Here is a 26,735-nt window from a genome sequence, read left to right as displayed (position 1 = left end):
ACATTTATTTTCCTTGGCTTTTAGTTCAGTTTGAGAGCTGTGTGTTTTTGTCTTTTTGATGTCATTTTATTTTTGTTGTTGTTGATTCATGATTTGGGATGTACAGCACTTTGCTCAACTTCTGTTGTTTTAAATGTGGTCTAGAAATAAACTTGACTTTGACTTTGACATTATTAGCAAACCTTAGGTTACTTGTGTAACCCTGGTTCTCTGTGAACAGTGCGATGTATCTCACTATACATCCCCAGGCATGATAGACTTTGGAAGCACCAATTACACCACAGCTCACAGTTACAATCACAGCTCATGATAAGGAGCCCACCCCCTCTCTATATATACAGCTATGAAACCCAAAACGGCATTCTAAGCACGCTCTTCCCCTGTGTTATGCGAGTAGGGAAGCTTGGTCAGATACCTTGCTCTGTTCCCAGAGAACCGGGGTTATGCAAGTGACCTAACGTTCTCTTTCAAGCAAACACTCGGTATATCTCTATGGAAATGATATAGCCAACTCCCGTAACGCATGCTTTCCAAAGTTGCCGAACAGACCCAGCAAGAAAGAAAGATAACCTTTCGATTCTCCAAAGAACCAACATTGAGAACTTCATGAGCCATATACCCCTTTTCCACCAACAAGAACCGGGTGCTGGTTCAGAGCTAGAGCTATTGCCAGTTCGGAGTTGGTTCGACTGACGAGCTTACTAAGAACCGGTTTGCGTTTCCACCGGCCAGAGAGCCACAACAGAGCTATATCTTACATCACTGCATACGTATCATGTTGCCCAGCAACGCTAGTGCGGTAGCGCCAAACACAAACACACCAGACTTGTTCGAGATGCATCGGCTTCTCGCAGAACGATCAGCACATGAAATCAAAGCACTGCGAAAGCGATCAAAAAGCACAAGGAGTCGTATGATCTCCAAACACTCCCGCAGCTCTGATCGGTCCACGCTGCTCCGATGCATCTCGAACTAGGCATCAACAATAATAGACATTGCGTTACTATGGATGCTCATGGGTTTGCGAAAATAAATCGGTATCCAAACACGGCGAATCCAACGCGTTCGTGCAGCTCGCCGTAACTTACATAGACGGATATTATAATCGAGCTGCTATTAGCTCGACTAGCTGCTATTTAAAAATGGCTGTCACAAGTTTCTATTCGTCTTGTTGGTCCCGGTAACCCCGCCCCCAGTCTCTGACGCAAGCGGTTTTTACTTGGCTCTGTTCTAGACCAGCAATGATTTGATGCTACTTAAGAACCACTTTGCCTGGTTCGGAGCTGGTGCTTTGCGTGTGGAAAACCAAAGAACCGATTTGAACCTAGGCTCTGGCTCTGAACCAGCACCAGCTCTGCCTTGGTGGAAAAGGGGTAATAGAGGTTGCAGTGACATCCAGACAGTAAAATCTGACAAATGTATGATTGGAAGTCCAGCTGCTCGATGGTGTTTTAAGCCCCCAATGGCTCCTTAGAGGCAGCTAACCCTACCCTCAACCTTAAACCTACCCATCCCCTCGCTGCCTGGAAGGCGCCGTTGGGGGCATAAAACACCAAACACCAGTCCAGCTTGTAAGGGTGGAATTCCTGCAGAGGTTCAAGCTGCAAGACTGCCGAATGACTAAAAAAAAGTTGTCAGCAATAGGGTAGAAAACTGTACGTTTCATGTCTATTCCACCCACTGCCACTTATACCACTGACGGAAATAAGCGCAGTTACAATAGCTTAATATGTGGGAGAGCATTGCTATAGAGAGTGACAATATTGCATTGCAATATGTAGCACTTCAAAGTCAATATCAAATCAAAACTAGTTAGCACATTATTTGTAAATGAAAAGGTTTAATGACAAAATATGGTTATGGTTACACTTAAAATAGTTACAAAATAGATGTATGAGATGATGATAACTTATACCATTAATCTTACCCAGCATGTAAATGTTTCCTGAGAGATAGATTGAGAGAGAGAGAGAGAGAGAGAGAGAGAGAGAGAGAGAGAGAGAGTAAGAGAAAAGAGGATGTAAAGAGAGAGAGCCCCAAGAAAGGGATCCAGAGAAGAAGAGAGCCAGAGCATAAAAGAGACAGAGCAACAGTTTCAATCTTCTTTTATCCTTTCCCGACCATGTGACTAAAACCCAATTGTGAGACATTCAAACTGACCAATCAGATAATTACACTTCCCCCACCATACTAAAGGTGTGACAATTCATCGACCCCCAAAGTACACACATATTGGCCTACAGGCTTTGATCACTATCTGTGGGAACTCCAAATGGCCCTTGTGTTGGAAAGAGGGGGTAGAAAAACAGTCAAGCAAATGTCTTTGTTCGTTTCAAATATCTTGGATTATTTCAATTCTACAAGCTTGCCACTGCACAAATATCTCATACCGAAATCCTCTTGAACACTGCCCTGAGGTAGCCATACCCCTTGTACAATGAGCCCTTAACCCTCTGAGGTCTGAGGGGTTTTTGGGGTCCTTGAGATGTTCTGACATGCCCTGACATTTGTGCTTTTTTCAGTTGCTTATAAACATATTAATGGCAAAGGTATAATTACACTCTATTTAGCACAAACAGGGCTACCATAATATGTGAGCAACATGCATGTTCATGTTTGTATTTTTGAGAGAATAATGTTTATGCATGGTTATTGAAAAAACTAAAAACTAAAGTTTCTGAAATAAGGCCACAAAACACATACTAAATACGTGTCAATAAGACTTTTGACTAATTGATGTCTTGGCCTAGAGTTTTTTCTTCAAAATGATGTGAAAATCATCCTGCCCTTATCATTCACATAACACAATACATTGATTTAAATCTTGTAAAACACTTTTTGTTTGTAAAGGCAATATGCGCAAGGGGCGTCAACCATTCAACAGCATCATGCATATGTAGTGGTTCACACCTCAGGAGACAATGGGGCCCGCATACTTAATGAGCCATTCATTCAGGTGTGTCACCTATAGCCACAAGAAATGCAAGAGCAATATATATACAGTATATATATATATATTCTTATATATATATATCGAGCTGTATATAAATTACTTCATTTAAAAGAAGAGAATTCAAGCTTCATGCCTGTGTGTCTGTATGCCTGTTTGACTGAGTATTCGCTCAGTTATTGTTCATTTTCGGACGCGTTTCAGAATGGACTTCACTGGCAGAGAGAAGGCAGAACTCGCTTCGTGTTTATTTTTCTTTATTTGGCAAAAAGCACAACACTTTGTTTTTATTGTGAGTATATACAAAAATAATACACATTTAACAGAATCGATTGATGTATGAAACTCCTATGGAAAATCAAAGTCAACAGAGTATTTATGAGTTTCTTTTACATTGATAAAAAAAAAGCGAGCTGGTATCGCCGTAGACCTCAGGGGGTTAAGCCCACTGGGGAATGAATGCAAGAGCAATATATATACAGTATATATATATATATATATATATATATATATATATATATTCTACCAAATTGGTTCACAGTTGGAAGCATGTCAATTTTTTTATTTTTTTTTACAAATTTTGCTTGCAAATTGTATAATATCCAAGGAAAACATGTCTATTAATTGTGCAGTTAATTCTCATACTGTATTTTCAGTTTTGGAATATGTATCCTCTCCCCAAATTTGTCAATAATAAAACACAATAAAAATTATTTAAAGAAAATGCTTATATTTACCTTTTAAAATTTGTTTACATCTACCTTGTAAATATATATTTTTTTATTAAAAAGGTTACAATTACAACAACAATTGAAGTGTAATCTTTCTTTGTAAAAACTAAAGTATACATTTTATCATACATATTTCAAAGTTAAGGATTCATTACTTCGAATATAGCCTACATTGACAAAACATACTATATTTAACATATTAGCAAAAATTGGCAAACAAAAGCTTATTTGAGGTGGCAGATATTTTACAGTAAAAATGTGTAATCTATCCAAAACTAATCAATGAAATGTTGTCTTTCATTTGTCTGTAAAATAGGTCTTTCGTTTTTATTATAAGGAATATAAATGTTAATTTGCAGTTTAATACGTTGCTTATACAAATACATTTTATTTCAACATATTTCAATCGATTTTACTCAGTATAGCAAAATAGTTTGCTTAAAGCAGATCATTCATTCACACACAGAAACACAATTCAAATTTAAACCGTCTTTTTGCGAGTTGTGGTAAACAGCGCATCTCTGCCGTTCATTCATTCACACAGAAACGCGATTTACTTGAGAATGAAAAAAAAAACTTACTACATTATTCCATCCGTTGCTCCTCGAAATACCAGCACTTCTGAGGTAAGTTTTCCATTATTATTATTCCTCACAGCGCTGCGAGACAGTGTAGACAAGTACACTTATCTGAATAAACTTGATGTGTTTTCTCGAGCTGATATGTGGGCGTTCACAGTTTGTATGGGATCGTCTCAGTCATTTGCGTTTGAATAGCGCGCGCTCTCCGTGGGCGGGGCCGATTAAAACGTAATGAGATGAGATGAGGTCGACTGGAATCGCTCTCTTTTAATACAGATTTCACAAGATGAGAATATTTGTTTTTTATATAAATTACTTCATTTAAAAGAAGAGAATTCAAGCTTCATGCCTGTGTGTCTGTATGCCTGTTTGACTGAGTATTCGCTCAGTTATTGTTCATTTTCGGACGCGTTTCAGAATGGACTTCACTGGCAGAGAGAAGGCAGAACTCGCTTCGTGTTTATTTTTCTTTATTTGGCAAAAAGCACAACACTTTGTTTTTATTGTGAGTATATACAAAAATAATACACATTTAACAGAATCGATTGATGTATGAAACTCCTATGGAAAATCAAAGTCAACAGAGTATTTATGAGTTTCTTTTACATTGATAAAAAAAAAGCGAGCTGGTATCGCCGGCGATACCGTAGACCTCAGGGGGTTAAGCCCACTGGGGAATGAAGACCCATAGAAGTATAGGCCAATTCAATCGCCTCCACCATCCAGTGGGAAAGGCGCTGCGAGGAGATCGGCTTATGAGATCGGCCCATGAAACGAATTACTGATCATTCTTCCTGAATGATCGTGTCCTGTTTACATAATGCCGTAACGCTTGTACAGGACACAAAGTGTGCAATTTCTGCTCCTCTGAAGAAAATGGAGGGGGGTAAAAGTAGGGCTGGGTATCGAGTTCAATACTTTTTAGGCACCGACCGAATTGACTCGATACCATTGAGTATCAAAAAACGGCTTGTCGTTCGTACCAAATTTCAATACCTAAGGGGTCAATCTCGTCAATATCTGTGAGCCAATAATCATGAAGCATGATTGGCTGTGGCGAGGCATCAAGGAAAAACACTAGTTTACTCTGGGCGGTTACACCCAGAGACGTGGCTCACATGTGAGGCTGTAGTATGTAAGCGTCCCAAACAACCCATGTAAAAGATGTGCTTTGTGACAATACACTTGAGAACTTGTGATTGTGCCCATCAGGCCACATTCTTTTGGTGGATGAGTATTCTGGACTGTCAGCAATCCACAGAACATTGTGTGTTGAGGGGAAGCTGAACTGGGCTGAACACAACTTAGAACCATTTGCCCGCCCAAATTCCACATCCTCCGCAGGTGGGGAAACAAATGTGGTGGAATCGGGAGAGGAATTTATCCCTGTCCCAGAGATTTAGCCACAGTGACCTCTCAGGGTGGCAAGAGGAACTAATAGGTTCAGTGGCTTTGGCCACATTCAAATAAATTGACATTGGATGGTTAGCAGACTTGGACTTTGCAGCCGCCGCAAATGACTGCTTTCCCCACACCTTTTGCAGTCCTGGACTGGTGGAACAGGAGGACGTGGTGATCTCTTACACACTTATGTGACTGAGCGCATATAAGAAAATCATCCAGATAAGCAGATATTATAAGATAAGCAGATATTACCAGATAAGTCTGATATCTTTTCAGACTTCCTGGGCATCTTCATGATGGGCGTTTGATCATTACCTTGTCTATGTTTTTTTTTTTTTTTTTTCTGTACTGTTATTTGGGTTTAGTTATTGTGAACCACTTTGGGCAACAGCTGTTGCAATATAAAATGAAACTCTTCAGGCAAATAAAAATAAATAGAGACTTAAAGTATGAGATTTATTTGTTAAACAGGAAAAACATCCCATACATCAGTGGTAAAAATCAACACCGTTAACTGCATGCATGGCCACAGTCTTTATGGCCAGGAGGACCCCCCTTAGGGCCAGGACATTGGCCATCAGGGTGAGTTTTTTGGCAGTTTTCAGCACATACTGCAGGCTTTGCTGGTTCGGCCACAGGCTTCACTGGATGACCCCCCTTAGGGCCAGAACATGGGGCATCAGGGTGAGTTTTTTGGCAGTTTTCGGCACACACCGCAGGCTTTGCCGGTTCAGCTGCAGGCTTCACTGCATGGATTCAGATAGTCAGCTTTAGTCAGTCCGTTTAACAACAATCAGTCTTAGATGTACAGCACAAAACACACAAAGCATGAACAGCAAGTTGTACAACTGAAATAACGAGAAGGCTGACTCAAACACTAATAGAATACTTCTGGCTGGTGATGTTGAGCAAAACCCTGGACCTGTTTTAAGTCAGGTGCAACAGCCACAGCTGTTCCCTGGGCTAACACCACCTCTGCTATTTGGGCTACAGCAGCTCCCTGGACTAATACCACCACTGCTACCTGGGTTACAGCAGATTCCTGGGCTAATTCCACCTCTGCTACCTGGGCTAACACCACCTCTGCTACTTGGGCTACAGCAGCTCCCTGGGCTAACACCACCTCTGCTACTTGGGCTACAGCAGCTCCCTGGGCTAACACCACCTCTGCTACTTGGGCTACAGCAGCTCCCTGGGCTAACACCACCTCTGCTACTTGGGCTACAGCAGCTCCCTGGGCTAACACCACCTCTGCTACTTGGGCTACAGCAGCTCCCTGGGCTAACACCACCTCTGCTACTTGGGCTACAGCAGCTCCCTGGGCTAACACCACCTCTGCTACTTGGGCTACAGCAGCTCCCTGGGCTAATACCACCACTGCTACCTGGGTTACAGCAGCTTCCTGGGCTAATTCCACCTCTGCTACCTGGGCTAACACCACCTCTGCTACCTGGGCTACAGCAGCTCTCTGGACTAACACCACCACTGCAGGACCCTATTACAACTAAGCCCAGTATGTCACCACAACCCATCACACCCATGCGTACACAGAGGAACCCTGTATTTAAAAAACATCGATCGTGTAAGTTATTTCAGACTCTTAATCAAGCCAGGACTATATGGGATCCACAGTGTAAAAACAAAGGGCTCTTAGGTGGCCATCTGAACATACGCAGTATGGCCCGTAAGAGGGAACAATTGGAGCATCTTCTCATTAACTCAAATGTAGATTTCTTGGGACTTTCAGAAACTTGGCTTAAACCCTCTTCCCCACAAGCAGTGGTATCATTACAAGGCTACAATGTCTTTAGAAAGGATAGGCATCAAGGAAAGGGGGGAGGGGTGTTACTGTATATGAAGGACTCTTTAAAATGTACACAAATAATTTGGCCTAATGAAATCACTATTGAATGTGTTGGAGTTAAAGTGTCACTCTCAGCAGAAATGTCATTTACTGTTTTATGTCTTTATCGCCCACCTTCAGCAAAAGTAGATTTTTATGATCAATTTAAGGCACTTCTGAGTTGTTGTGACTTTAATAATGAGGTTATTCTAATGGGAGACTTAAATGTAAATTGGGACAACAAAAGTGACAGAAAGAAACTGAAAGAAATTACAGATAATTTGGGACTAACACAAATGATCAGTGATCCCACTAGAATAACAAATCGCTCTAAAACTCTAATAGACCTGGTGTTCTCTAACAAACTAGATAGAATGATAAAAACATATAATTTCTTGACTGGCTTGTCTGACCACAATGCCATATTCTTTTCTAGAAAGCTGACTAAAAAACGATTGAGAAGTGTCAGTAAAAGCATTAATATAAAACAAACATTTATTCCAAAGAGCCAAGAACAACGTTTAACTGCAGCTCTAAATAATCTTGATTGGTCTAGCATACTATCTTGTGATGACACTAATAAATGTTGTGATCTACTATACTCCTCTATTAAAGGGGTTCTGTCTCAGTTTCAGAAAGCGGGTCATTTAAAGAAACGAGTTTATTCCTTGCCTTGAATCAATAGTGAGTGTAAACAGCTTATGACACTCAGAGACAAATTACTTAAAAAATCATTACAATTTGGATTAATTACTGATCGATTAAATTTTGTATCCGCAAGGAATAAAGTCACACAAACTTTGAGAATGGCAAAAGCAAATTTTTTCATGACTGTAATTAATGGTGCCAAAGGAAATTGTAAGCTAATTTGGGAAAATATTAATAAACTCCTTGGTAAAAGTAAGCACAATGCTGATAAAGACCTTGAACTCAAATTTGCCACTGAATTGGTATCAGAGCCTCTCAGCCTAGCAACTAAATTAAATGATTATTTCCAAAGTACCATTGATGAGATTGCACAATTGTTTTTTAATTCTTGTGACTCTGAACAAAATATTGGCAACACCGACCCCCATATGGATGCCTCAACTCAAAATTTAAAGTTTAATATTCAAATAATTACAGAAAATGAAGTAGAAAACATAATCTCTAAATTGAAAAGTTCTAAAGCAAGGGATGTGTTTGGATTTGATACCAATTTTTTGAAGCATTACAAATCTTGTATCTTGGTGCCTGTGACCCATCTGATTAATTTATCAATCACGCAGGCAGTAGTCCCTTTGAGTTGGAAGGTGGCAAATGTCATACCAATATATAAATCGGGTGATAAATTAGACCCTGCTAATTATCGACCTATTAGCATACTCCCTATCTTCTCAAAGATAGCAGAAAAGTGGGTTGCTAACTCTATTGTTGCACATCTTAATGATTCTAATCCGGGTTTGCACCCTATGCAATTCGGATTTCGATCTCTTCACTCAACTGAAACGGCTGTCTGTGTTTTTGTTGAGAAGGTGAAGTCTTATCTAGACAAAAACAGTTATGTTGCGGCTGTTTTTGTTGATTTTAAGCGTGCGTTTGATACTGTGAATCACCTTAAGCTCTTGTCTAGACTGTCAACATTTAACTTCAGCAATCAAACCGTTAAATGGATAGAGTCTTATCTGTCAGAAAGAAAACAATGCGTGCAAATAAAGAATAGTAAGTCACCCTACCTTCACTATACGCAAGGTGTCCCTCAGGGATCAATTTTAGGACCCCTGCTATTTTCACTTTATGTAAATAACTTGCCCAATGTGTGCAAAAATGTGGACACGATTATGTACGCAGACGATACGGTAATTTTTACACAAGCAAAAAGTGCTGATGATGCAGCCCATCAGCTTTCATTAGCATTAAATGACTTACAAAAATGGCTGAATGATTCATGCCTGTGCCTTAATGTTAAAAAGACTGTATCAATGTTTTTTAGTAAACCTAAAACAACCGTGGCCGCAGTAAAAGTTCGCTTGGGTGGACAAGAATTGGTTAATGTTGAGGAATTTAAGTACTTGGGAGTGGTAATAGACTCGAAATTATCCTTTAAAAAACACGTTAGAAAAGTAGTGAAAACTGTAAATGTTAATATACGGAACTTTAGACATATTCGTACATCATTAACGGATACAGCAGCAATTACATTCCTGCACTCTATGATACTGGCTCATATTGAGTACTGTATCACAAGTTGGTCCTATACCAGTCATGCTGCTATTGGGCCAATTGAAGTATGCTACAAAAGAGCATTGAAAATATTAGACAAGAAACCTTCGTCATATCACCATTGTCAAATTTTAGATAAATATAAGTTTTTAAATTTTGCTAATTTCAAATTATTTAAATCAGCCTGTCTAATCTACAAGGTTATACATGGTCTGGCGCCTCCACCATTAAGTGATTTTATTAAACAAAAGTCTAGCAGTGTTGCCGGGTCTCGGGTGACTAGAGCCACTATGAGAGGTGATTGTAACTTGGCATTTAGGCGGACCGCCTTTTCACAGAATGTCCTGTCATATCAGGGAGTGAGCTTCTGGAATAGTATTCCACTGTCAATGAGGGAAAGCACAAGTCTTCCTACCTTTAGGAGTCATTTAAAAGTGTGGCTGAGGGACACACAAATATGTGATCATGTTTAGTTAATCATTATATATCAGATGTAAAACAGAGTTAGTGCATTACAAAAAGTGATACAATTATCAGTGTAATACGGGTCGTGCAATAAAAGTTAGTATAACATGGGTTGTGCAATAGGGGTCAGTGTAATGCGGGTGAGTGCAATATCAGGTCAGTCAGGGCATGTGCGAAATTGTCCTTTGTTGTCCACTCTTGTTGTTATTGTTTGTTCTAACATGATGTGATCACTGTTCTTGTCCTTATTTGTAGTGTAGTGTATAGTGTATCTGTATGTATTTATTAATTTGTGTGTAACACCAACCTGCCAGGGGGTCTGCAGATGGAAATTAGCCTATGGCTATAATCTGACATATTTACATTTGCGAAAATGTTCATTAATATGTACTGTCCCTTTTGTTTTTCAAATAAAAAAAATAAATAAATAAATAAATAAATAAATAGAACATAAATACCTGTAAATGGAGCCATACACTGACGTCCACATCCATTGCTGCAGCATTTCTCATGTTTCGGACAGTCACTATCATAGGAACACAACTCAGCACACTTTCCTCCTCCAGATTTTGTGCTTGGACACTGTCCTGGCTTTTCTGTGATAGAGACACATGACAGAAACATACAGTAATGAGACTTTCAGCATTCAGTGATATGAAAAAAGTGGTCAAAGATCAGAGTAGGTTTTACAAGAAAATACTAGTTCAGTCTTTCTACTTTATAGTTTCACATTTAGTTCAGTTTAATTAACAATGTCCTCCAGAGCAGTCTCGATCACAAGTACATCCTCCACAGCACGATCATCAGCTTTACCAGACACCACATGAGTGTTGTTGTAATAGTTTCAGTATTTATAAGTCAGGGGTTTCGCAGTGTGCGTCTCAAACTTGAAAATATTCATACATTTATCAGCTTCAAATCAAGTAGAAATACCATTTATAACTAACCTGACAATTAGTTTCAAAGACACAGAGTGCCATTACAACCTACCCCACTACTGGTGAGGTGTGTTATAGAAGCACAATGCAGAAAGAAGACATCCATCAATATGTTGTTCATAAGTTTACTATTACAACTAATTGTACTGTACATCATATTTTGTAAGGCGTTTATTTATGCATTTCTTCAGGTGGTGTAATGAAGCTAAAAGATCTTCTCACCTATGCCTCCAGCATGGTTTGTGCTCAAACATGCAGACAGACACAATAAAACAACACTCAACGAGCAGTACACTCGAGCTGTCATCCTCTCGACCTGTGATCTCACAATCAACTCTACTGGAAAACGCGCTGAATTAGTCAGTCAGTAGGAACAGCGAGGCACACAAAACTACACTGAAAACATGTGTTGCTGAATCCCTTAACATAAAGTGCTGTCCAAAGATTTATAGATCCAAGGAAGTCTGGGTAACTCCAACCCTGATGAAACTCACCTGCGTGTAGCTTTCTAGTAGCCTAATCTTGAAGACCTTCATTAGCTTGCTCAGGTGTGTTTGATTAGGTTTGGAGGAGTGGAGTACTGCGGTCACCCAGATGACATAATTAGAAGATTGAGTGTTTCTATGGCAACACTATCAATGGGCTTGTTCGACTTCATGCAGCTCTGCGCAGAACGATCGGCGGCTGACTTGAAGCAGTGCATGCCGGTTAGAAATTTTGTCCGACTTGATACAGCGCCGACGCCACGTGACTGTGACGTATGGCATCAAAGTACCGCGAGAGCGTTTCGAGAGTAGCCGGAGAACTCAGCCAGCGCAGCTTCTCAAGAGCGGCTGCACTGGGCTGCAGGAGGGCTGATGACGACACAGCTGTTCCACGATTGGCCGGATTCACCGCATGACAACGATCACGTGTGTTTCGTGTTTATTCGAACACCTTTAGTTCCTCTAAAGGCCCTTTCACACTGGACGCGATTTTGACGCACGAATCATTCGCGCGATGGTTTTATTTTTCGATCAGCTGTTTGTGTAATGAGTGCTTCCACACCGAACGCGAATGCGCAGCGGCGAAAAAACGACTTTTATTTTATTCGCTTCGATGTCGATTTTTTTTTTACTTTTGCGGCGACAGAATAGGCTTCAGCCAATCACATACTACAAGGACAACGATTTGAAAGACAATGTGTGGCGTAGCATTGCCAACCAACTCGGTTATCTTGACTGTGAGTTTGTTGTGTGATAGTTTTAGTCATATAGTCCTATGCTGTGTAGGCTAGCAGGCCAAACTACATTTGGGAAAGCTAACACTATTATCGTCAAAGATAGAGACAGAGACCGTGTTTACTTTGAACACGTAACAAAATGTAGTGAGACTATTAGGGCTGCTTTTAGTATAGGCTACTATACATTCTTTGTGTGATATCTACAGTTTCTAGTCGAATGATTTTTAACTTACTTACTTCGTGTGTTACATGTAATGTGTAGTTACATTACAAAACGCACTGTGTTTAGTTGAAGACGCCAAAAAAAAAAAAAAAACTGTGCACATAAGCATACTCCCCTTCAGACTCTCTGTTCTGTAAGATTGGGTGCACCCAAAACCTTCTTTTCTGTCTTTTAAATAAAATGAAAAGCTCGTCTTCACTGGATGCTATGACTATGACTGGATGATGATGATGATGATGATGATGAAGTGTCCATGTTTTCTCAGCTGTCGGCGCGATTCGCGCGAAAGTTTGAGAATGTTGAAGCTCTCTGAACGTCACAGACGTCGCAAATTCGCGTCGCGGCTGATGTGAATGGTTTTGATGCGAACTATTCGCACACGAACTATTCGCTTTTTCGTTTCGCTTTTTCGTTACGCATCCGGTGTGAAAGGGCCTTAATGCTCTCAAATCAGTTTATTATAACAGTGAACACTCTTTTCATGTCGTTGTCATGTTATATTGTGTCATGTTTATCAAATTAAAACTGCTTAAAAAACGTAGACTCCACTTCATTGATAGTTGCTTATGTTGAACTTTATTCTTGTTCAAACAGACGCTGTATGAAGCAGTACATAAAGTATTGAATGAACATGTCTCATGAAATGAAACATCTGTGTATTATTTGGCAAATATTGCATTTATTTCACTGCAGCTGTGGTAAAGTATGCAAACACCACGTGAGCGGTCACTACGGGAACCAGAAAGTGTCCGACTTCACGTCTCCGTTTGCAGCTCCTCCCCGCCTGCACGCGGCTACTCTCGCCGATCGGTTACATCCAGCCGCAGCCGATGTCGAACACACCTAATGACAAAATGGTCAGGTGGTACAGCGATCACATGGTACAAGTAGGAGCTCTCAGAAAATTCCACGTTTACAAGTTGTTGTTATGAATACACCTCTTACACCTAAACTCTACAGGAAGTGGATCTCTACTGGCATAAATCTGCGTAGAATATGAAGAGACACAGCATACACAGACACAGGGGCATGTCTAGAAATGGAAACTGAATTACAATTGCTGATTGACTTGCGATGCGGATCCAAGTAATTATGACTAACAACAATGTTTCAAGCAACAAGGAAATACAGCCATTCTTATATCAACGCCACTTTAAATATATATATATATATATATATTGATGATGAACAGATAGAATTTAGGCTGAAACATTTTTTATTGAGTTAACAATAGGGGAATACAGAGCCATAAAAACACTGGAATCTATAAAACAGTGAAATCAAAATGTTGCATCTTGTATCAAAATCATACATCTAAAACATAAGCTATCTTTTTCAACAGCCTGTATGTCTTAACAACTTTATAATTGTCCTCTATTGAGGTTAGGGAATTGTGAAAGATCTTTAAGTCAGTGGAAAACTGTCTACCATTCGGTACAGTTGACATACTTTGCTTTATGTATTTTATATTTCCCAAATAAAATAAGAATTTAATTAAATTGTCAATTTCTAATAAACCGGTATCACATTCCATAAACAAGACCATAGATCTTGCACCTTGGAAACATATATGTTTCTGGATATATCTATCATAAACGGCAACACTTCTGTCATCTCTCAATAATATTTCATCTCATTCACTCCTGTCGTCATTATCTTAAAATCTGTAAATATGCACATTATTATGCATGGACACACATTAGACCTTGTTTTATCATGTGGTTTACAAATCTGTAATCTTGAAATTTGTGAAGCGTCTTTTTCTGATCACATGCCTGTATTATTTGAGATCTCTCTCCCTTATTCTAAACCGAGTAGAGCAGCTCGGCGATGTTGTGTTTCTCTTTCACGGCTGCACAGTTCTCTTACGAGAGGTCTCTCGTACTGCGTAAGATATCTTACGCTAGGGGAAAATCCTTTTCCGCGAGATATTGAAGCCAAAAATTATCCTTAATTTTGTAATAATGCAAAACGCGTTGCAGCAGCCTATCGAGCGAGGCCTGGCGTGACGTCAGACCCAATCAGGGCACTTCGCGCCCGCTGCGTCACGTCCCGCCGAAATGGGCGTGGTCTAGGCCTATAAATATCGCTCGCAGGCAGCTATTATCTGATTTTTCATCCTTCAAGCGAAGCACACGCATCGCTGGAGCTGGATTAGAAGCCGCGCCGTCGAGAGAGAGCACCTTCAGCGGGACGAGTCACTGAAGTCGCTGGCCGCGCCGCCTTCCTGCCTTCCTGCTGCGCTTTCCGGCGCTTATATCCTTCTCTTTTATTACACTGTATTTCTGTGTGTGTGTGTCGCCGCCGCGACACACATTTCTAAAAGAGCTAGCGTCTTTTTAAAGATGCCTTCCTGCGGCTCGTGCAGAGCCACACTCAGCGACGGGGACCGTCACGTGATCTGCGTATATCAACGCCACTTTAAATATATATATATATATATATATTGATGATGAACAGATAGAATTTAGGCTGAAACATTTTTTATTGAGTTAACAATAGGGGAATACAGAGCCATAAAAACACTGGAATCTATAAAACAGTGAAATCAAAATGTTGCATCTTGTATCAAAATCATACATCTAAAACATAAGCTATCTTTTTCAACAGCCTGTATGTCTTAACAACTTTATAATTGTCCTCTATTGAGGTTATGGAATTGTGAAAGATCTTTAAGTCAGTGGAAAACTGTCTACCATTCGGTACAGTTGACATACTTTGCTTTATGTATTTTATATTTCCCAAATAAAATAAGAATTTAATTAAATTGTCAATTTCCAATAAACCGGTATCACATTCCATAAACAAGACCATAGATCTTGCACCTTGGAAACATATATGTTTCTGGATATATCTATCATAAACGGCAACACTTCTGTCATCTCTCAATAATATTTCATCTCATTCACTCCTGTCGTCATTATCTTAAAATCTGTAAATATGCACATTATTATGCATGGACACACATTAGACCTTGTTTTATCATGTGGTTTACAAATCTGTAATCTTGAAATTTGTGAAGCGTCTTTTTCTGATCACATGCCTGTATTATTTGAGATCTCTCTCCCTTATTCTAAACCGAGTAGAGCAGCTCGGCGATGTTGTGTTTCTCTTTCACGGCTGCACAGTTCTCTTACGAGAGGTCTCTCGTACTGCGTAAGATATCTTACGCTAGGGGAAAATCCTTTTCCGCGAGATATTGAAGCCAAAAATTATCCTTAATTTTGTAATAATGCAAAACGCGTTGCAGCAGCCTATCGAGCGAGGCCTGGCGTGACGTCAGACCCAATCAGGGCACTTCGCGCCCGCTGCGTCACGTCCCGCCGAAATGGGCGTGGTCTAGGCCTATAAATATCGCTCGCAGGCAGCTATTATCTGATTTTTCATCCTTCAAGCGAAGCACACGCATCGCTGGAGCTGGATTAGAAGCCGCGCCGTCGAGAGAGAGCACCTTCAGCGGGACGAGTCACTGAAGTCGCTGGCCGCGCCGCCTTCCTGCCTTCCTGCTGCGCTTTCCGGCGCTTATATCCTTCTCTTTTATTACACTGTATTTCTGTGTGTGTGTGTCGCCGCCGCGACACACATTTCTAAAAGAGCTAGCGTCTTTTTAAAGATGCCTTCCTGCGGCTCGTGCAGAGCCACACTCAGCGACGGGGACCGTCACGTGATCTGCGTTTCCTGCCTGGGTGAGGAACATGCAGCTCTCGCGCTCGCTGACGGCGGATGCCCTCACTGCGAGCTGATGGCAATGGCGACTCTGAGGACCAGCGGGCCCCGGAACCCTCCCTCAGCCGCCAAAGCTCGCCGGTTCGCCCGCTTGCTTCCCCGGCTTCTTCTGTTTCGCTTCCTGACGGACAGCGGCCGCCGTCTGCCGCCGCTTCCGTTGATATCGCGGATGAGGAAGCCCTGCTGGGAGAGGATGATTCCTGCTCTATCCTGGTGTCAGGCAGTGAGGATTGGGCGGGCTCTGAGGACCCCGCACCCCCTGCCCGCACGTCGTCAGGCAAGAGAGCTTCCATTGAGACGGAACTCATGCGAGTACTCGCACAGGCCGCGGCGAGCCTCGGCCTCGAGTGGTCTTCGCCTGAGCAGCCCGCTCACAACCGGCTGGATGGATTTTTCCTGCCTGGGGAGCGCGCTTCGCCTGCGTCCAGACCGGCGCCCTTTCTTCCTGAGTTACACAAAGAAGTCGCCAAGTCCTGGAGCGCCCCCTATTCTGCTAGAGTGCGTCCTGCTGTTTCTTTGGCATTCTCCGCTGTTGACGATGCCAAGAACAAAGGATACCTCTCGCTGCCGCCGGTTGAAGAGGCGATAGCGGCCCACTTATGCCCGCCCTCCGCTGGACGGCGCGCTAAGCCGGCCCTACCCTCTAAAGCTTGCCGCACGACGTCAAGCCTGCTCCGCCGCGCTTTCTCCGCCGCCGGGCAAGCTGAGTCAGCGTTGCACACCATGGCAACGCTCCAGATCTTCCAGGCCGATCTCCTCCGTAAGTTGGATGAGGAAGGACCTGACGCGATCTGCGTGCCGGACTTAAGGAGTGCCACGGACCTCGCTCTTCGTGCTACTAAGTCCGCAGCACAAGCCATTGGACGGACTATGGCTTCTCTCACCGTGTCTGAGAGACATCTCTGGCTGACGCTCTCGGAAATGGCCGAGTCTGAACGCACCGCGTTCCTCGACGCCCCGCTTTCCGCCACAGGCCTCTTTGGATCCTCCATCAAGGATTTCGCGGAGAGATTCGCAGAGGTACAGAAAGCGTCTCAGGCTATGAAGCACTTCCTCCCGAAGCGCTCCAGCTCTGCAGCAGGCCGTGCGAAACCGTCTGCTCAGAGCTCACAGCCACAGCCACCGTCCACTGCCTCCACTTCACAGCGCCGCCAGGCCAGAAGCGCGAGACCGCGCTCCCGCTCATCCGGTCGCCGCCCCACAGGACGTGGCTCGCGACCTAGGATCACGGTGAAGCCCGAGGCCCCGAAGTCGTCCTTGCACAGCTAGGAAAACGACGGTGTTCCAGTCCCGCTGCAGCCGGACTCACACCAAAGCTATTCGCTCGTCCAGTTCCAGAAAATGTGACTGTTCCAGTGTTTTCTGCAGCCAACAAGTCGGTTCTGTCACCCGCTTGCCTGCACACAAATGCCGTTTTCACGGCTACCCAGATAAATCCCCAAAAGAGTGTATTTTCTGGTGTCCCGGCCACGGCCGATGGTGTTTCATGTGTAGTAAGAATGCCCACTGCCCAGTGCCCATCCCTACACACAAGCACAGCCTGTCACACAGGGCTCGCGCACATAAAACCGACTCAGATCGGTTGCGCTTCAAACATGGTGAACGTGCCCACTACCCAGTGCCCACTAACACCACGTTATGCATGTCTCACGGTTTCTGTAAAAACGAAACCAACGTGCACTCGCTTCACGCAAGCGAACGATGCTTTCGGTGTGATAAATGTGCCCGCTGTCCCGCGCCCACATCCACACATAGACATGACAGTTCCCACGGGAACCGCCCAGCCCTCCCCTCGCGGTTAAACACCGCAGAGGAGTCGAGCGCGGGCAATCTGCCCGCTGTCATCAGCGCGCCCCATGCCTCAAATGTCACGAGCGACACGCTTGTGTTACAGCACACCGAAGCTTCTCCATCGCTGAGCGAGCGGAGCGCGCTTCGTATTCAACCCCTAGCTATCCATGCAGACGCATGGGCAAAGCTACCCGGGGTTTCGAAGTGGGTGCTGAACATTATAGAAAGAGGCTATTCGCTGCAGTTTCGCCGACGCCCTCGCCGCTATGTGGCGCGCGTCGAGACCACGGTAAAAACAGAAGTAGCACATCTACTTCGAGCCGAAGTGACGAAACTATTGAGCAAAGGGGCCATAGAGCCTCTCTCTCAAGATCAGAGCGAAGGAGGGCTATACAGCAGATACTTCCTGGTACCGAAAAAAGACGGGGGTCTCAGACCCATACTAGATCTAAGGCAACTGAACAAAGTGCTTGTGAAGCGACAGTTCAGGATGCTCACGACCAGGCAAATCCTTGTGCAGATTCGCCAAGGAGATTGGTTTGTGTCAATAGATCTGAAAGACGCGTATTTTCAAATACAGATAGCGTCACGTCACAGGCGATATTTGAGATTCGCCTTCGAGGGCCAGGCATATCAGTACACAGTCCTGCCGTTCGGTTTGTCCCTAGCACCCCGTACATTTACGAAGTGCATGGATGCGGCGCTCGCACCCCTCAGAATGAGAGGCATGCGAGTGCTGAACTATTTGGACGATTGGCTGATTCTAGCGCAATCTCGCGCAGTGCTCATAGAACACACGACCATTTTACTCGATCACCTCGAGGATTTGGGTCTGAGTGTCAATTGGGCGAAGAGCTCCCTGTCACCCAGTCAGAAAATATCTTTCCTGGGCACAGAACTGGACTCACTATCCATGATAGCGCGACTATCACAACAGCGCGCGGTAGACATTCGACGCACAGCGAACTCTTTTCGCTGCGGCGCGTCTGTCCCGCTCAAGAGATTTCAGAAGATGCTAGGTCTCATGGCCTCAGCATCGTCAGTGCTCCAGCTGGGTCTGCTCCGCATGCGCCCGCTGCAGTTTTGGCTGAAAGCGCGAGTCCCACGCGAAGCGTGGGCACCCGGTTTGCTTCGCCTCAGGGTCAATCAGAAATGCGTTTCAGCTCTGAAACCCTGGAAAGCGAACGACTGGTACCAATCAGGTGTAAGCCTGGGGACTTCCTCGAGGGTGAAAGTGGTGTCCACGGACGCGTCCACCTCGGGATGGGGAGCGCTGCTCGAGGGCAGACCGTTCTTCGGCCAGTGGTCAGAACGGGAGAAGCTCCTGCACATAAACTGCCTCGAAATGCTGGCAGTAGACAACGCGCTGACGCGTTTTTGTCCCCAAATAAAAGGTCACCACGTCTTGGTCCGTTCGGACAACATGTCTGTGGTGTCCTACATAAATCGCCAGGGCGGCATCAGATCCGAGAAACTGTACAGGCTGGCAGAACGCCTCCTGGTATGGGCTCAGTGCAACCTGCGCTCGCTCAGAGCAGCGCACGTGCCAGGGATCTTGAATATAGGACCGGACAGACTGTCCAGGAACAATGTTCCGGCAGGCGAGTGGTCTCTACACCCACAGACAGTCCAACTGCTGTGGAAGAAATTCGGCAGAGCGGAATTGGACCTGTTTGCGTCTCAAGAAAACGCTCACTGTCAAGAATATTTCTCCAAGAGCAGGAGCGCGCTGGCCCATGTGTGGCCCCGCCGCCCGCTCTATGCTTTTCCCCCCGTCTCTCTCCTGCCTCAGGTGATAGAACGGATCAGGGAAGAAGGATGCTCAGTACTGCTGGTAGCACCGTTCTGGAAAAACCAACCTTGGTTCCCAGCCGTGATGCAGTTAGCAAGTACTGCCCCGTGGCCAGTACCAATGAGGAGAGATCTCCTCTCACAGGCCCGCGGCTCGATCTGGCATCCTCACCCGGAACTATGGTCCCTTCATGTCTGGGCCATCAACGGGTACATGTTGGACTCCCTAAAGGAGTATTAAACACGATCACGCAGGCTAGAGCTCCGTCTACAAGGCGACTCTATTCTTCGAAATGGTCAGTGTTTTCGGGCTGGTGCACAGCCCGTGGTGTGTCACCCACAAACTGTGATGTGACGGAGGTGCTTTCCTTCCTACAAGAGCTGTTGGATGGGGGCAGGGCCCCCTCCACGCTCAAAGTTTATGTGGCGGCTATAGCAGCGTTCTCAGAAACAACGCTTGGTCAGTCAATAGGAAGGAACGATTTAGTCATCCGCTTCCTTAGAGGAGCTAAGAGACTGAATCCTCCCAGACCTCCCTCAGTCCCCGTATGGGACCTTTCTACGGTTCTGGAAGCCATGAAAGGTGCGCCATTTGAGCCTTTGCAGTCAATCGATTTGAAACACCTGTCTTTCAAGACGGTGTTTTTGCTGGCTCTCGCTTCAGTGAAGCGCATAGGGGATCTGCACGCGCTCTCTGTGAGCGCGGCGTGCATGGAGTTTGGGCCCAATGACTCAAAAGTTATACTCAAACCTAAGCACGGTTATGTTCCAAAATCCCTCAACACACCGTTTAGGGCGCAGGTTATCTCCCTGTCAGCCCTACCGGTCCCTGATGAGGAAAGAGACGCGAGCCTCCTTTGCCCAGTCAGGGCATTACGAGCTTATGTGTCTCGCTCGTCTGTTTTCAGACAGACGGAGCAGCTCTTTGTTTCGTTTAGCGGACGTTCTAAGGGACTAGCCGCGTCGAAACAGAGCCTATCCAGATGGATAGTTGATGCTATAGCGCTGGCATACGCCTCCAAGGGCATGCAGTGCCCTTTGGGTGTCAGAGCGCACTCCACGAGAGGCATGGCCTCTTCGTGGGCCTGGTCAAGTGGGATTGCCTTGCAAGATATTTGTATGGCGGCAGGCTGGGCCTCCCCGTCTACATTTATAAGGTTTTATAACCTAGAGGTTCCCGCCCTGCAGGCCAGGCTGCTGTCGGTCTAAACTACCAGTATTATCTGACCTGATGCGATCAGCTCAGAATGCTGCGTCTGCTGAGCACAGCTCAATGTTCGACAGTATAAAGCTGGGCAAACTGTGTAAGACCCACATTTTCCCCATCAGTTCAGGCCGTACCCCGCCCTGTCTGTATGATGAAATTCGCGTCCCATCGACGCTACTTTATGTGGAAAAGTGAGGTTGCACCCCTCCCTCTTCCCGGACTCCCTGTGAGTTCCCTGAGTGATTGTGCACTATATGTACCCCGGGCTTTCGCCCTTGGGTCTTTGGTGTCAGATCTCAGCATGCACGCCGTTTTACATTGGGTCCCCTAGCGTAAGATATCTTACGCAGTACGAGAGACCTCTCGTAAGAGAACGTACTCGGTTACTAACGTAACCTCGGTTCTCTCTAGAAGAGGGAACGAGTACTGCGTATCTTGCCGTGCATGCACACGCTCTGGTTGCTTCGATGATGAAAAACCAGATAATAGCTGCCTGCGAGCGATATTTATAGGCCTAGACCACGCCCATTTCGGCGGGACGTGACGCAGCGGGCGCGAAGTGCCCTGATTGGGTCTGACGTCACGCCAGGCCTCGCTCGATAGGCTGCTGCAGTTGCCGCAGAGCAGCCAATAGGCGCGCGAGCTGTCTCGCCTATGTCTGCATTGCTGCTGCAACGCGTTTTGCATTATTACAAAATTAAGGATAATTTTTGGCTTCAATATCTCGCGGAAAAGGATTTTCCCCTAGCGTAAGATATCTTACGCAGTACTCGTTCCCTCTTCTAGAGAGAACCGAGGTTACGTTAGTAACCGAGTACGTTTTCTACTGTTTTTCAAAGTTTGGATGAAACTAATTGTATGCTCCCTTCCTGTTCTAATACCGAAGAGCTATCCTCACTGTTTGATTCTTCCTGCCAAAGTGTGTTAGACATTGTTGCACCTTTTAAAGTTATGCGTTCTAAGCCAAAAAGTGAACCATGGTTGAACGATACTACTCGTGCTGTCAGACGAGAATGCAGGAGAGCTGAACGACAGTGGAAGAAAAACAGATTACAGGTGTCTCTTGACATCTTAAAAGACACCTGGTATAAATACACCAAAACTGTAAAAACGGAGAAAACGAAATACCTTTCTGATATTATCTTGAAGAATTCTCACAAACCTCAAGCTCTTTTTAGTACAATTAATGCTGTACTAAATGGGCCTACCTCTCAACTGACTTGTTCTTACTCATCTCCAGATGTCTGTGAGAAGTTTTCAAAAAATGTTATAGGTAAGATAGAAAATATTAGAGCACATATTTTACCTTCCTCTGAGGACCCTTCTATTATTGTCACCCGCCCTGCTGTCTTTAACCAGTTTGAGCCTGTGTCCTTATCTTTTATATAAGATATAATTGATCAAATGAAATCATCCGCCTGTTTTACAGATGTTGTCCCTCCACGTTTTTTAAAACAAGTTTTTGAAACTATTGGGCCCAAAATTCTAGGAATTATAAATAGCAGTCTGACCACAGGTGTTGTACCACAGGGCTTTAAACATGCAGTAGTACAACCACTAATAAAAAAAAACAATCTTGACGCATCAGTTTTCTCCAATTACCGACCTATTTCTAAACTTCCATTTCTTTCGAAAATACTGGAGAAAGCTGTATGTATACAGTTGCAATCTTTTTTGGATTTACATGGAATTTTGGAGTTGTTTCAGTCTGGATTTAAAGCCCTTCATAGTACAGAAACTACACTCTTAAAAGTTTTTAACGACCTCTTATTGATTACAGACTCAGGAGATTCTGCTATTCTAATGCTGTTAGACCTCACAGCTGCATTTGATACTATTGATCATAATATTCTGATCTCTAGGTTGGACCACTGTGTTGGTATCAAAGGTATTGCTCTAGAGTGGTTTAGGTCATATCTGTCCGATAGGAAGTTTTCTGTTTGCCTTGGAGACTTTGTGTCCCAAATGGCACCTTTTCCTTGTGGAGTCCCCCAGGGGTCTATTCTTGGCCCGATGCTGTTTTCCCTGTACATCCTTCCTCTGGGGTCTATCCTGAGAAAGCATGGCATTTCGTTTCACTGTTATGCAGACGACACACAACTTTATCTGCCATTGAAACGAAATGATAACAGCTCTGTCAAATTATTGTTGGACTGCCTCGCAGACATTAAAGCCTGGATGGCTATGAATTTTTTACATTTTAATGAGAGTAAAACTGAAATTGTGATATTTGGCCCAAGTAGTAGCCATGTGGCCCCCAACACAGAATTGGGTTCCTTAATTCCGTGTGTTAAATCCTCCGTTAAAAATCTGGGAGTAATCATGGACGGTGATTTTAAACTTGAAAAGCAGATCAATTCTGTGGTTAAAGTCAGTTTTTTTTCAGTTAAGGCTCTTATCTAAAGTGAAACCTTTTTTGTCATTTAAAGACTTTGAAAGAGTTATAAATTTTTTTATCTCCTCTCGATTGAACTATTGTAATGCCATCTATTGCTGGTGTCAGCCAGGCATCTCTCTCACGCCTGAAGCTGGTGCAGAATGCTGCAGCTAGACTACTAAAAGTGGTACGTAAGCGTGACCACATTTCTCCCATACTGGCTTCCCTTCACTAGCTTCCAGTACGGTTTAGGATTGATTTTAAAATGTTAGTGTTTGCTTACAAATCCTTAAATGGTCTAGCCCCGATCTACCGTTCTGACCTTATACAACAACATGTTCCATCTAGGTCTCTTAGGTCGGCAGATTGTATGCTCTTGGCTGTTCCTAGAGTAAGGCTGAAACATAGGGGAGATCGGGCCTTTTCAGTTGCGGCCCCTAAACTATGGAATAATTTACCATTGTCTGTGAGGCTGGCCCCAACACCTATCTGCTTTTAAATCTAGTCTTAAAACACATTTATTTTCCTTGGCTTTTAGTTCAGTTTGAGAGCTGTGTGTTTTTGTCTTTTTGATGTCATTTTATTTTTGTTGTTGTTGATTCATGATTTGGGATGTACAGCACTTTGGTCAACTTCTGTTGTTTTAAATGTGGTCTAGAAATAAACTTGACTTTGACTTTGACATTATTAGCAAACCTTAGGTTACTTGTGTAACCCTGGTTCTCTGTGAACAGTGCGATGTATCTCACTATACATCCCCAGGCATGATAGACTTTGGAAGCACCAATTACACCACAGCTCACAGTTACAATCACAGCTCATGATAAGGAGCCCACCCCCTCTCTATATATACAGCTATGAAACCCAAAACGGCATTCTAAGCACGCTCTTCCCCTGTGTTATGCAAGTAGGGAAGCTTGGTCAGATACCTTGCTCTGTTCCCAGAGAACCGGGGTTACGCAAGTGACCTAACGTTCTCTTTCAAGCAAACACTCGGTATATCTCTATGGAAATGATATAGCCAACTCCCGTAACGCATGCTTTCCAAAGTTGCCGAACAGACCCAGCAAGAAAGAAAGATAACCTTTCGATTCTCCAAAGAACCAACATTGAGAACTTCATGAGCCATATACCCCTTTTCCACCAACAAGAACCGGGTGCTGGTTCAGAGCTAGAGCTATTGCCAGTTCGGAGTTGGTTCGACTGACGAGCTTACTAAGAACCGGTTTGCGTTTCCACCGGCCAGAGAGCCACAACAGAGCTATATCTTACGTCACTGCATACGTATCATGTTGCCCAGCAACGCTAGTGCGGTAGCGCCAAACACAAACACACCAGACTTGTTCGAGATGCATCGGCTTCTCGCAGAACGATCAGCACATGAAATCAAAGCACTGCGAAAGCGATCAAAAAGCACAAGGAGTCATATGATCTCCAAACACTCCCGCAGCTCTGATCGGTCCACGCTGCTCCGATGCATCTCGAACAAGGCATCAACAATAATAGACGTTGCGTTACCATGGATGCTCATGGGTTTGCAAAAATAAATCGGCATCCAAACACGGCGAATCCAACGCGTTCGTGCAGCTCGCCGTAACTTACATAGACGGATATTATAATCGAGCTGCTATTAGCTCGACTAGCTGCTATTTAAAAATGGCGGTCACAAGTTTCTATTCGTCTTGTTGGTCCCGGTAACCCCGCCCCCAGTCTCTGACGCAAGCGGTTCTTACTTGGCTCTGTTCTAGACCAGCAATGATTTGGTGCTACTTAAGAACCACTTTTCCTGGTTCGGAGCTGGTGCTTTGCGTGTGGAAAACCAAAGAACCGAATTGAACCTAGGCTCTAGCTCCGAACCAGCACCAGCTCTGCCTTGGTGGAAAAGGGGTAATAGAGGTTGCAGTGACATCCAGACAGTAAAATCTGACAAATGTATGAGGGGAAGTCCAGCTGCTCGATGGTGTTTTAAGCCCCCAATGGCTCCTTAGAGGCAGCTAACCCTACCCTCAACCTTAAACCTACCCATCCCCTCGCTGCCTGGAAGGCGCCGTTGGGGGCATAAAACACCAAACACCAGTCCAGCTTGTAAGGGTCGAATTCCTGCAGAGGTTCAAGCTGCAAGACTGCCGAATGACTAAAAAAAAGTTGTCAGCAATATGGTAGAAAACTGTACATTTCATGTCTATTCCACCCACTGCCACTTATTCACCTTTTTCCTCACTTCTCCGTGGGGGGCGCCATAGCGGTGAGCGACTTCCGGTAAGATGCTCTCAACTTCCGTTTAGTAATTGTCATCAGCTAGACGACGTTACTCGTGATGGCAAATAGTGGAGGCTCTGGGAGAATTTGTTCCGTTAAAGGCTGTCACAACAGCTACAGAAAGCTAAAAAAACTTCTGGATAATGAGTGTTACGACCACAAGCCAGCAACAAGAGCGGAATGTACATGTCCAAAACCGTTTAAATTCCACAGGATGCCATCCGACGACGAGGGCAAAAGAAAATGGCTCGCAGCACTTAATTTGAAATTTCCGCCCCGTAACATCCATGTATGCTCATTTCACTTTGTGGACAGACAACCAACAACGGAAAATCCATTTCCTGAACTTTGGCTTGGATATGATCGTCCATTAAGGAAGAAGAGAAGACAACGAACTTGTCCGGACGAAGGTGAGACCATTCATTAATGTAATTTACAAGGCTAACGTGTGGATCTGCACAATTATCGAAATGTGGTTTATGATACGGATACAGTATTTTCAGTACAAAGTTCCCATGGCTTGACGGTGTGCTTAAACGTCTTTTAGAAACCAGTGTTTTCTTCAGCACTTCAGCATAAGTGTGTTCATTAACAAATGACTCTTTAGCATCGGCTCTTTAAATGAACCATTCTGACTCCCACACTCGTGTTATAGTGTTTTAATTCATTATAACGAATCGTTCAAATGAGTCAACTTTACGCTCCACTTTAAGTGTCAATACAGCGCAGTTTAGGTATATGATGTTTTTAGTCAAAGAGCAGCTGCAGCTATAAGAGATCTTAAATCTTATCACAGCTTAAATAGCAATGTTTCACGAAAATAATTCCTATCAGTGATTGTTTATAAGCTCATTACAGAATGTGGGAAAAACTCAGCATTTGGTACTTCATACATGCCATTTAAAAGTGTATTAGTGCTAAAATAAAATTCTGCATGATTATATTCTAAAATATATTATTTTATTGATTGACTAACTTTTTTTATTGTATACATTTTTTCAAAAAATCACTTGAAATATAACATG

Source organism: Leuciscus leuciscus (genome assembly GCF_965113295.1).
Source record: "Leuciscus leuciscus genome assembly, chromosome: 8".
Lineage (NCBI taxonomy): Eukaryota > Metazoa > Chordata > Actinopteri > Cypriniformes > Leuciscidae > Leuciscus > Leuciscus leuciscus.
The sequence above is the reverse complement of the archived record's forward strand: the minus strand, read 5'-3'. Positions refer to the sequence as shown.